We start from the raw sequence: 14,038 nt of genomic DNA, 5'->3' as shown, positions 1-14,038 counted from the left end.
ACAAATTTATATAAGATCCAATTAAACTTACATTTTAAAACAAAAAGGTGTGAAACACATTAGAGAAAACACTTCAAATATCAAGTGAATTTGGGATTTTAGATCATATGACCAGGAATCTATTGAAAAGAAACATTTATTTTTAATATCAAAATGTTTTTGACCCTATTTTAAAATAAAAGGTTAGCACGGCTAATATAAAGTGGAATTTGGTTACTAAGTTGCATGATGACATGGAGACGTTTAAAACAAATAATTATTGTTTATATTAAAAAAATATTTAAATTATAAAATCAGGAACGATATTAAAAATGTAGGACTATTTATTTGACCTCCTTTTAGATGAATCAGTGTTTTGATGTAGCAGATATACATCTTCGAAGACAATAGTAATTTATTGACGGTCCCTAAGCATAAAGTAGTGTTGAGAGCGGCACCTCTCCTGCAATCTCCCCGCAGCATGAGAGAGCAGTGTGGGCACAGTGAGGGGGAGCTTCCGCTGGAGCTCCGGAGGCAAATATCCACCGTGAAAGCAACTTGACCGCCGTAGCAAAGGAAGACAATCACACAGCCAGAAAAGGCACATTAGTGTACGCATGCGCGCCAGGCTCTAAGATAAATAACAATTGTCTCCCATCCCGTCTGTAAAAGTTTCATTTAAAAAGGTTGATTTTACCTCGTCTTTCGGCTTACGGCCATACTACCCTGAACACGCCCGATCTCGGAAGCTAAGCAGGGTCGGGCCTGGTTAGTACTTGGATGGGAGACCGCCTGGGAATACCAGGTGCTGTAAGCTTTTACACTCACGCCAGAGGGCGCTACAAAGTGCTGAGACTACAGCTGTTGTGATTCATGTATTGCTTTAATTGCAACTATTCCAAAATGAGGGAATATATTCGGTTATTATAATAAAATTCCACTTAATATTTACAACTACAGTTGAAGGTACAAACCTTTACAACAGGATTTCAAACACAAATACCAACTAGAGCAATATTTAGATTGATTTAAAAATAATGGTGTGGTCTTTTGCAGTCAGTCAACCTCGCCCACGCCTCCTACCACTCCGTCCTGCATGAAGCTGAGGAGCCACGACTCGTCTCGCTCTGATCAGGGAACTTATGATTTAAAGGGGTCATATAAGCTACTGTTTATTTACCAAAATAAGTTGTATGTTTTTGTTTTGAAAATGTAAAAGTTTATTTTTATTTTCAGAATGTTGAAATAGTTGTACTGGGGGTGGAGGGGAAAGAGCTGGTTACTTGTTTCTCTCGCGAGATCTGGAAAAGAGCTGGTTTGTACTTGTTTCTCTCGCGAGATCAGGAAAAGAGCTGGTTAATCGTTTCTCTCGCGAGACCTGGAAAAGAGCTGTCTTGTACTTGTTTCTCTCGCGACATCTGGAAAAGCGCTGGTTAATTGTTTCTCTCGCGAGATCTGACAAGACTGCGCGGGAAGCAAACACGGCGAGGATAAAGCAAGATGGCGTCTGACGGTGAAGACGTTATTGCAGTCGTCACAGTTCAGTGTTCTTAATCTGTGCGTCCATGTACACATATATGTCCTTTATTACACTCTATTAAATAGAGTCATAATAACTGTTTGTATATTAGTCCGAGCGCACTTCTCCAGCTAGCTTAGCTTGCTAGTTAGCTTAGCTTGTTAGCTGCTAACAAAGAGAGATGAAAACACATCGCTAAGCAGAGATCAAGTGTGAGTGTAAAGTGTTGTGATTGTGTGAAAATGTGCGAAAGAACCATAGCAGAGTACGAGGAGGAACTTTGTCCAACAAAAGAGGAGAAGGAGCGACAACATGAAAAACATCAAGTTGTGTTACACACAACAGGTTTGTTTACTTCTTACTCTCACATCTTTACTAACTTTATATTTATTATGAACACTTTTCTTCAATAGATTGTCTATAGGAAGATGAATTGTCATGTGAGGATGTTCAGACACACAATATTTATGAGAGGTTGATGTTCCTCTCAGTTTGTAACAAAGTGTATCAACATGTTTACACAAAACTCACACAGTCACCGGGGGAATATTCCAGAGAGCAGGTTAAGTGCAAACTCCTGAGTATATAAATAAGAAAGGTAAGACAAAGTCAGAGTCAGTTACCATGGTAACTGATGCTGTAAACCTAGCCTGCTAGCTGGCAGGTTTGACAAGTTATTTATGTGTGTAAAAGCTATACTGACCTGTTATTTCCTTCATATTATTAACCTACTACAACACCTGCTACATCCACCTACTCAGTGGCCTAGTGGTTAGAGTGTCCGTCCTGAGATGGGTAGGTTGTGAGTTCAAACCCCGACTGAGTCATACCAAAGACTATAAAAATGGCACTCAGCATCAAGGGTTGGAATTGGGGGTTAAATCACCATAAAAATGATTCCCGGGCGCGGCCACCGCTGCTGCTCACTGCTCCACTCACCTTCCAGGGGGTGATCAAGGGTGATGGTTCAAATGCAGAGAACAATCTGGCCACACCGAGTGTGTGTGTGACAATCGATGGTACTTTAACTTTTTAATGTGGCAGTGATTGTGGAAAAATCAAAGCCTGATCTAAAGATGACATCTTGATCTCATACCATCTCAAACCAATTGGCCGTTCATTAAGTGAAATGTCTTAAAGTCTCTTAAATTTGTCTTTAACCAAGCAACACTAAGTTTTATCCAGTTACTCGATTAATCGAAAACATTTCCAGTAGAACACTTGATTAATAACATTTTCAATAGCCACAGCCCTATATTTCATGTATGATTTAATATTTAGCATGTAGGAGTTAAAATGTGTTTTGTTTGTGTCCTGTAGACATCCATCAGCTGATTGGACACCAAGAAGAATGTCTCCCTCATCTGCAGGGGGACAGTTTCACTTCAGAGTATCCACAGCCCTCACACCTGAAAGAGGAAGAGGAGGGAGAGTGTGTTTTAGGGCAGGAGGAGGATGATGTCAGCAAGTTTCCACTGACTGTTGTCTCTGTGAAGACTGAAGAGCATGAAGACAAAGCACCTGAGTCCTCACAGCTTCATCACAGTCCAAGTAAGCACAACATCCACATATCATCTAATACAATGTTTGTGACACATGTTCAACCGGGGACCACATTTATGACTAAAGATGGAGATATACTTGCTTTTTAACACCACCATTTAAAAATGAATGCTCATCAATCATCAACAGTGTAATTGCTGGGGTGTAACCATGTGACCTAGAGGCCGTCCTCCTTACCTCACGTGGTCAAATGAAGGCAAACATTCAATATGGCTACTGTTTATTTACCTTTAGCAGCACATATGTCAGCATATTTCAAAGGTTTAGTGGTGAAGATTAGGGATGTATACCAAGTACCGTATTTTCCGCACTATAAGGCGCACCTAAAAACCACACATTTTCTCAAAAGCTGACAGTGCGGCTTTTAACCCGGTGCGCTTTATATATGGATTAATATTACGATTCATTTTCATAAAGTTTCGATCTCGCAACTTCGGTAAACAGCCGCCATCTTTTTTCCCGGTAGAACAGGAAGCGCTTCTTCTTCTACGCAAGCAACCGCCAAGGTAAGCACCCGCCCCCATAGAACAGGAAGCGCTTCTTCTTCTACTGTAAGCTACCACCCGCCCCCGGAAGAAAAAGAAGCGCGCGGATATTTCGTTTCATTTCCTTTGTGTGTTTACATCTGTAAAGACCAGACTACAAAATGCACGTACGGTGAATATTCGCACCACAGGGAATGAGAAGTCGTCCTTCACTGTGGTTCTAGCTTGCCATGCTAATGGCCAGAAACTTCCTCCCATGGTGATATTCAAAAGGAAGACCTTGCCAAAAGAGACCTTTCCAGCCGGCGTCATCATAAAAGCTAACTCGAAGGGATGGATGGATGAAGAAAAGATGAGCGAGTGGTTAAGGGAAGTTTACGCGAAGAGGCCGTGTGGCTTTTTTCACACAGCTCCGTCCATGTTGATATACGACTCTATGCGCGCCCACATCACAGATGGTGTCAAAAAACAAGTGAAGCACACAAATACAACACTCGCCGTCATTCCGGGTGGATTAACCAAAGAACTCCAACCGCTGGATATTGGTGTCAACAGGGCATTCAAATCACGACTGCGAACGGCGTGGGAACAATGGATGACCGAAGGCGAACACACCTTCACTAAAACAGGCAGACAGCGCCGGACGACATACACCAACATTTGCCAGTGGATCGTAAATGCCTGGGCAGATATTTCGGTCACAACTGTGGTCCGAGCTTTCCGGAAGGCAGGATTCACAGAACTACAGCGACACTGACTCCGATGACTTCGACGAGACGGAACCGGCCATTTTGGATCCCACGCTTGCGCAACTTTTCAATTCGGACACCGAAGACGAAGAATTCGAAGGATTTACGAATGAAGAATAACTTCAGAAGGTGAGCGCTATGTTTATTTTGTGTGTTGTGAAATTAACGTTCGAGCAACATTATGTTGCTATTGCTCTACACCATTTTGAATTTTACTATGTTTGTGATTGCACATTTGCGTACATTTTGGGACAGAGTTGTTAGAACGCTGGTTTTCAATATATTATTAAAGTTTGACTGAACTATCTGACTGTTTTTTTGACATTCCCTTTAGCGCAGCGTAGGCGCGGCTTATAATCCGGGGCGGCTTATTGGTGGACAAAGTTATGAAATATGCAATTCATTGAAGGTGCGGCTAATAATCCGGTGCGCCTTATAGTGCGGAAAATACGGTACCATTTTTTTAGTGCTGGTTCCTAATTATGACGTCCATGAGGACCGTGAAGATTCTGGACTAACGACACAACTATTTGTCTTTTTAATTCCGGCTGACTGACGTAACTATGACACGTTGTCACATTGAGTTCAGCTGCCGCTGCTACACATTAAAATCAGCTTTGAATAATGACAAATAAGGAAGCAACCACACGCAAAAGTGTGATGTGTGTGTTATTGACAAGAAGATGACATAACTGCATTTCACCTTGCACTGCGCACATAGTTGACTTCTTTAAGACTTCAAATAAACAGCTGTTTTTTTTGTTTGTTTGTTTTTTGTCTTTATTTAACCTGGTAAAAATCCCATTGAGATCAAAGATCTCTTTTCCAAGGGAGACCTGGCCAAGAGGTCAGCAGCAAGGTTACATTAAAAACAGTAAACAACACATAAAACATGACATTTACAACATTAAAACTTGCTGACATAACACATGTGCATACAGACAAGGTAGACTGCAATCCTTTCACAGAAGCTTTAAACTCATTCAATGTAACAAGGGTTTGAAGTTGAATATTGGATTGTAGGTTATTCCAAGCCTTCGCTGCTAAAAACCTAAATGCTTTCTTGCCCAGTTCAGTTCTTACTTTGGGGACGGCAAATTGCAGAACATTCATTGAAAGAAGATTGTGACTTCCTTGTTTCTTTGTTAAAAGACAAGACAGATAAGATGGGGTGATACCCAGAATGGTTTTGTAGATGAACACGTACCAATGATTGAGGCGTCGAGCACATAAAGATGTCCAGTTAACCATTGAGTATAACACACAATGGTGAGTAAGTTAACCATTGAGTATAACACACAATGGTGAGTAAGTTAACCATTGAGTATAACACACAATGGTGAGTAAGTTGGTGATGAATCTCGGTGCCCCGTGGTACACACTATCCAGCTTGTGGAGACAACCAGCAGTAGCATTCATGTTCAACACATCTCCATAGTCAATAACAGGTAAAAAGGTTGTTTCCACCAATTTCTGTTTCACAGTAAAAGAAAAGCAAGACTTGTTTCTATAATAAAATCCCAGTAATAGTTTCAGTTTATTTTTACAACATACTGTATGTGCTCCTTAAAACTCAAGTGGTCATCAATTAAAAATCCTAAATATTTAAAAGCAGATACCAACACAATTTGTTGCCCATTTCTTGTTCAAATGTTCTCACACAGTGCTAATCTTACAGTTTTTGATGTGGTAAAGAAATACACTTTGTTTTCTCTGCATTTAAAAGCAGTTGAAGATAGCAAAGTTGCTCTTGTACTCTGTCAAATGCATGTTGTAGATATTTAAAGGCCTCAGCAGGAGTGGGTGCTGTGCAGTATATGACAGTATCATCAGCATAGAAATGGAAAGTTGAGTTCGGAATATTCTGTCCAAGATTATTATTTATTAATTAATAATGGGCACAACACAGAACCTTGAGGGACACCCTTTTCCACTTGCAGTACGTCCGAGAAGGAACCTTCTATCTGAACAGCCTGAGTTCTACTTGTGAGGTCATTTGCAAACCATCCAACTGCTTGCTGAGAAAAACCAATAGCTGAAAGACGTTTGATTAAAATGACATGATCAACAGTATCAAATGCCTTTGGTAAGTCAATAAAGAGGGACAGACAGCACTGCTTCTTGTCAAGAGCTTCAGTTACATCATTTATAAACTTCATAGCAGCAGTAACAGTACTGTGATTTCTGCCAAAACCTGACTGAAATGGTGACAGAATAAAGTTGGTGTCCAAAAAGTATTTTATCTGTTCACTGATAAGGGATTCAAGCACTTTTGCCAGAACAAAGAGTTTAGAGATCGGTCTGTAATCATTTAGATTACTAGGGTCACCTCCTTTTAATAGGCGGATTAGCAGCATTACGCTCATGCAATACATCTGACAGGTCCGATGTAAACCACTGATTGTCACGTCCTTTAACCCTACATTTTCTAAAAGGGGCATGTTTGTTCACTATACTCAAGAAGTTTTCGTGAAAATATTTCCAAGCCAGTTCAACATTATCAAAAAGAGCAATTCTATCCCAATTAAAAAGATGCAAGTCATGTAAAAAAGCTTGCGTGTCAAATAATTTCATACTACGTTTTTCAAGAAGACGAGGCTTGCTTTTAGGAATCCTTGTGTCTCGCACTACTGCAATCACACAATGATCACTCACATCATTAGGGAAAACACCAGATGCAACACATTTAAAGGGCATATTTGTTAGAATTAAGTCAATGAGTGTAGCTTTTTGAGGGCATTTAGGATTAGGTCTTGTAGCAGAGTTAATTAATTGTGTTAAATTTAGAGATTCACACTGTGCTTTCAAAGAGTCAGACACAGATGTGAGCCAGTCCCAGTTTAAATCACTATTTCCTTGTATTTCAGTTGAGACAGAAGCATTACAAGATTAGATAGGGAATTAGTAGGGGCAGATGGAGGCCTATAACACCCCACTACCATAATGTGGTGATTTCTAGCTAATTCGATTTCAAGTGCTAACAGTTCAAGTTCTTTACTTACTGATTCAAAGAGCACTAATTTAACATCAAACCTCTGCTTAATATATATGGCCACTCCACCACCTTTTCTTTGTCGGTCAGTACGATAGACATTATAGCAATGAATGTAAATATCTGTATCAAGCACAGATTGTTTAAGCCAAGTTTCAGATAAGACTACAATATCAGCATTTGTTGAGTTTATCCAGATCTTTATCATATCCAGTTTAGGGAGTAAACTCCGAACATTGATATGAATAATCCCAAGACCAGATCTAGTTTTAAAATCCGCAGGTGTAAGACATTGTGTAGGTGTATCAGGGCCTGGATTAGTCTCAACATTTCCTGAGAGCAATAACAATAATATAACTAAACATTTGCGTTTAAAGTTACCATCTTTTGAGTCGGTCTTTAATCTGTGAAAGTAAGTGCTCACAATAGGGGAGGATGCAGTAATGTTGACGTGATCTCTCAAAACAAGGAAGCAATAAGAATACATGAACTCTACCATAGTATGCAGCCATTTTGTTTTGTCCAAAGTCACAGAAATCTTCAACTGAGATAAGGCCAAGGTTATTTTGTAGCTGCCACTATGATGAATTGTCAAATGATCAAATATGTCAAACTGTGCATCTTGAAGTAGCATAGCTTGTGAGTGGGGGTGACCAGACCTATTTGGGACACCAGTAAAACCACACAAAAGTATAAAACACAATATAATAATATGTGACATAGTGAGAGGAGAAGTTCCACTCGTTTTACCACTTTTGAAGATGTTAGCAGACAGGGCTAAAGGCTAGCAACCAAGGCCGACGGGTGGAAGCCTGTAGACAAAGCCAATGGTTGGAGGCAAACAGCAGGTCGATGGAAGGCTAGTAGGCAGGTCGATGGTGGAAGGCTGGTAGGCAGGTCGATGGTGGAAGGCTAGCAGGCAGGTCGACGGTGGAAGGCTCGCAGGCAGGTCGATGGTGGAAGGCTGGTAGACAGGCCGATGGTGGAAGGCTAGCAGGCAGGCTGATGGTGGAAGGCTAGAAGAAAGGACGATGGTGGAAGGCTGGTAGGCAGGTTGATGGTGGAAGGCTAGCATGCAGGTCGATGGTGGAAGGCTAGCAGGCAGGTCGATGGTGGAAGGCTAGTCGGCAGGTCGATGGCGGAAGGCTAGCAGGCAGGTCGATGGTGGAAGGCTAGCAGGTAGGTCGATGGTGGAAGGCTAGTAGGCAGGTCGATGGTGGAAGGCTAGCAGGCAGGTCGATGGTGGAAGGCTAGCAGGCAGGTCGATGGTGGAAGGCTAGCAGGCAGGTTGATGGTGGAAGGCTAGCAGGCAGGTCGATGGTGGAAAGCTAGCAGGCAGGTCGATGGTGGAAGGCTAGTAGGCAGGTCGATGGTGGAAGACTAGTAGGCAGGTCGATGGTGGAAGACTAGTGGCGCGGTTGGTAGATTGGCCGTCCCTGAGGGTTCCTGGTTCAATCCCCACCTTCTACCAACCTAGTCACGTTTGTTGTGTCCTTGAGCAGGACATTTCACCCTTGCTCCTGATGGGTCATGGTAAATGCCTTGCATGGCAGATGAAGTCTGGGCTTCCCTGCTTAGGCTGCTGCCCCCGCGACCCGACCTCGGATAAGCGGAAGAAGATGGATGGATGGATTGATGGGCAGATCCCGCCATCAGTGTGGGAATGAGTGAATGAGACGGGATGAGTTTGCTAAGTACAAAAATGAGTCGAAATTTTTGAATGAAAGAAACTGCTGTTCTAAATGTGTCCTCTAGATGTTGCAATAGCAATTCTTTGTATGTTTTTAGATGATGCTACATATGTAAAACACAACTAAAACACATGATGTTAGCGCACCAGTCGGGGAAAATGAGCAAACTACATCAATAACATCCTGTAATTTGATTTTGATATTATTTATTTATCTTGATGGATTGAAAATGAACACCAATGAGTTGACTGATGAACATTATCACATAATTGATTCTGAAAGTGTAAAAAAGGACAACTAAAGATAGAATACTATTGTATGTAAAAAAAACCAACATGATTTGTACATTTTCAGAATGTGTTTGTTTTATTTTTAAACAAAGAAAACAATCTGCAGTTGTCTTTATTTTTACGTTATCTTGCCGTAATTTTACCAGTCCGGCCAACTTGGAGTAGATCTTCCTCCATGTGGCCCCCCATCTAAAATGAGTTTAAACACCCTTGGCCGAGTTCTTCCTGCGAAAAGCAGAAATGAAAAAAAAATCTAATTAGGAAACGGAATAGATCCCTAAAGATTTGTTGAGTAATATCAAGGATTGTCCGTCGGTGGCGTTCCCAGACATGTGGAACTATCTTGAGTTCCAGACGTCATTCTACACCACAAATTATTGTTAAGTTTAGAGATAAAGTTTAGGTGTCATAGACCGTATACAGAAAAAAATATTTACACACTTTATATCAGTGAGTATAATGTTAAGAATGCCTCAATCAATGCTGCCTTGTACTTATAAAAAAAACTTGCTCCTCATCAAATTTCCAAGTCTGTTTTTGTACTTACTTTTGAATTAATTTTAGTGGCTGGGACAAAAGGAAGTATTTCCCGTGTTTTTATTGGTTGTTTTGCTACACTCTTTTAACACAACACACGAAAGAACACAAATAATGTCATTGTGTTAACAGTATCAGTCCAAAACTATTTATATTCTCTCTTTATCTTATTTACTTATTTACCCAACAGACGTTCAACAGCCCCTTCACATTAAAGACGAAGTGGATGATCCACAGCCCACCTACATTAAAGAGGAAGAGGAGGATCCACAGCCCACCTACATTAAAGAGGAAGAGGAGGATCCACAGCCCACCCACATGAAAGAGGAAGAGGAGGGAGAGTGTGTTGTAGGGCAGGAGGAGGATGATGTCAGCAAGTTTCCACTGACTGTTGTCTCTGTGAAGACTGAAGAGCATGAAGACAAAGCACCTGAGTCCTCACAGCTTCATCACAGTCCAAGTAAGCACATATCATTTTATTCTCAGGGCATTCAATCCATCACAACTGGACTGTTCACTTTGTCTTAGAAGACTCATCCAAGTAGGCTTCATCACTTCATGCTCATACACTTCAAGTCTTAAATCTAATCATTGGAATTTAGAGGGGAACTGCACTTTTTGGGGGGAATTTTTCTATCGTTCACAATCATTATAAAAGACATGACGATGGATATATTTAAAGAATAAATACAATCACATTCTAACTAGGGCTGGGCGATATGTCCTTTTATTAATATGTGGATATGTTTAGGCCATGTCGCGATACACCATATATATGTGGATATGTTTAGGCCACGTCACGATACACCATGTATATGTGAATATGTTTAGGCCATGTCATGGTATACCATATATATGTGGATATGTTTAGGCCATGTCATGATACACCATATATATGTCGATATGTTTAGGCCATGTCACGATACACCATATATATGTTGATATGTTTAGTCCATGTCACGATACACCATATAAACGTGGATATGTTTAGGCCATGTCATTATATACCATATATATGTGGATATGTTTAGGCCATGTTACGATACACCATATATATGTTGATATGTTTAGGCCATGTCACGATACACCATATATATGTCGATATGTTTAGGCCATGTCACGATACACCATAAATATGTGGATATGTTTAGTCCATGTCACCATACACCATATATATGTGGATATGTTTAGTCCATGTCACCATACACCATATATATGTGGATATGTTTAGGCCATGTCACGATACACCATATAAATGTGGATATGTTTAGGCCATGTCACGATACACCATAAATATGTGGATATGTTTAGTCCATGTCACCATACACCATATATATGTGGATATGTTTAGGCCATGTCACGATACACCATATATATGTCGATATGTTTAGGCCATGTCATGATACACCATATATATGTGGATATGTTTAGTCCATGTCACGATACACCATATAAACGTGGATATGTTTAGGCCATGTCATGATATACCATATATATGTGGATATGTTTAGGCCATGTCACGATACACCATATATATGTTGATATGTTTAGGCCATGTCACGATACACCATATATATGTCGATATGTTTAGGCCATGTCACGATACACCATAAATATGTGGATATGTTTAGTCCATGTCACCATACACCATATATATGTGGATATGTTTAGGCCATGTCACGATACACCATATAAATGTGGATATGTTTAGGCCATGTCACGATACACCATATAAATGTGGATATGTTTAGTCCATGTCACGATACACCATATATATGTGGATATTTTGCCTTAGCCTTGAATGAACACTTAATGTATATAATCACAGCAGTATGATGATTCTATGTGTCTACATTAAAACATTCTTCTTCATACTGCATTAATATATGCTACTTTTAAACTTTCATGCAGAGAGGGAAATCACAACTAAGTCAATTTAGCAAAAGTTTATTTATTAAACAGTTATTAAGCAGTGGTACAAACATTCATGTAATTTCCAAACAGAAAGTTCAAGATTGTCAGAGACATTTTAAAACAAGCTATTAGTGCACTTTTGTGCATGCTGTCACTAAGATGACATATCATAACAACACTAAATTAAAGTGCACTTTTTGTACAGAACGCCACTACAATAGTTTAAAACAAATAAAGTGCACTTTTGTGCATGATGTCACACAAGATATTTCAATAAGTGTCAAATAAAAATGAGCTGCATAATAGGAAATCAAATAGTGTATGTCCTTCGCTATGTCGTAGGTTCCTGCGGACGTTATCTCCTTCTGTTGTTGACTATTTGTTTCATACGGTGTTGATGTGGAAATGGTTGCTTGGGCATTTTGTGGGTGTGGCACAGAACGGAGATGTTGACATGCGGAGTTTCAAGCACTCTTCATTCTCTAGTGGGTGACTTTTCAAATTATGCTACATTAGCAGTGCTGCTACTTTTTTTACCAACGCTTTTGCCGCATACTTGTTCACCATCTACCCGCTTGAAGCCAAACCACCGCCAGACGATGGACCCCCTGCTGTTTGTCTTGGGAATTAATTATTCCTTAATTTGTTACCAGATTGGCACCTTCTTTCTCTCGTATTACCACTAGCACCACAGCTAACGTTACCATGCCGCTACCTGTCTGCTCCGTGAGAGCGTATGACGTTGCACACGTGACAGTATGTGACGTATGTAAGAAGGTGCGCTTGTTTTATGTCTCTGTGAGAAGTAGAGACAAGAAAGAGTGAGAAGAGCCTGTAGTGTAATGCCTGCAGCTAAAAGCAACTGTGTGAGAACATATACTCCAATATCACCATATAGTCATTTTCTATATCGCACAGAGACAAACCCACGATATATCCAGTATATTCCATACATCACCCAGCCCTAATTCTAACTCATAAATGTAAATAAAAGTCCACTTGCAATGGAGCCAATGGGAGGTCCTCTATAACCATCCAAAATACACCAACAATACTCCATTTGCATTTTGTGGCTTGAATGTCCACCAAGTGTTAGTTGAGTTGAGTTTATTTGGAACATGCAAGCATACAACATGATACATCACACATGCATGCATACAACATGATACATCACACATGCATGCATACAACATGATACATCACACATGCATGCATACAACATGATACATCACACACGCATGCATACAACATGATACATCACACATGCATGCATACAACATGATACATCACACATGCATGCATACAACATGATACATCACACATGCATGCATACAACATGATACATCACACATGCATGCATACAACACGATACATCACACATGCTTGCATACAACATGAAACATCACACGTGCATGCATACAACATGATGCATCACACATGCATGCATACAACATGATACATCACACATACATGCATGCATAGGACATGATACATTACACATTCATGCATACAACATGAAACATCACACATGCATGCATACAACATTATGCATCACACATGCATGCATACAACATGATACATCACACATGCATGCATACAACATGATACATCACACATGCATGCATACAACATGAAACATCACACATGCATGCATACAACATGATGCATCACACATGCATGCATACAACATGATACATCACACATGCATGCATACAACATGATACATCACACATGCATGCATACAACATGATACATCACACATGCATGCATACAACATGATACATCACACATGCATGCATACAACATGATACATCACACATGCATGCATACATCATGATACACCACACATGCATGCATACAACATGATACATCACACATGCATGCATACAACATGATACATCACAATTTCCAGTTTGTCTTTTCAACATGTTGGAAAAGGAGTAGGAAGAAGCAGAGCTTATTTAATTCTACCACTTTTCTTTTACATAACAGTTGATAAAACTTTTGTTAACTTCCTGTTCTCAATGTATTCACAATATACTCCATAAGTAATCACAATAAAAATAAATAAATAATAATGAGTGAAGTAAGTTATATTTCATATGGTGAGATGAGTAAGATGATGTAGAAAATGAATGATGGATGAAATAAATTGAGAATGTTTATCTTCTTCTTTGTACTTTGTAAACACTTTAAGTGTGAAGAGTTTCTTGAAGTGGATCATATTAGTACATTGTTTGATTGCTTTGCTTAATCCATTCCATCATTTAATTCCACATACTGATATACTGAAGGTCTTAAGTGTTGTACGTGCATACA

At 39.9% G+C, this 14,038-nt stretch overlaps 1 pseudogene; it reads left to right on the top strand.

Annotated features, from left to right (window-relative positions):
* Positions 1-687: 687 nt before the first annotated feature.
* LOC133571200 (5S ribosomal RNA) lies at positions 688-796 on the top strand (annotated as a pseudogene).
* The last annotated feature ends 13,242 nt before the right edge of the window (positions 797-14,038 follow it).

Source organism: Nerophis lumbriciformis, linkage group LG28, assembly GCF_033978685.3.
Source record: "Nerophis lumbriciformis linkage group LG28, RoL_Nlum_v2.1, whole genome shotgun sequence".
In the NCBI taxonomy this organism is placed as follows: Eukaryota; Metazoa; Chordata; class Actinopteri; order Syngnathiformes; family Syngnathidae; genus Nerophis; species Nerophis lumbriciformis.
The sequence above is the reverse complement of the archived record's forward strand: the minus strand, read 5'-3'. Positions and strand labels throughout refer to the sequence as shown.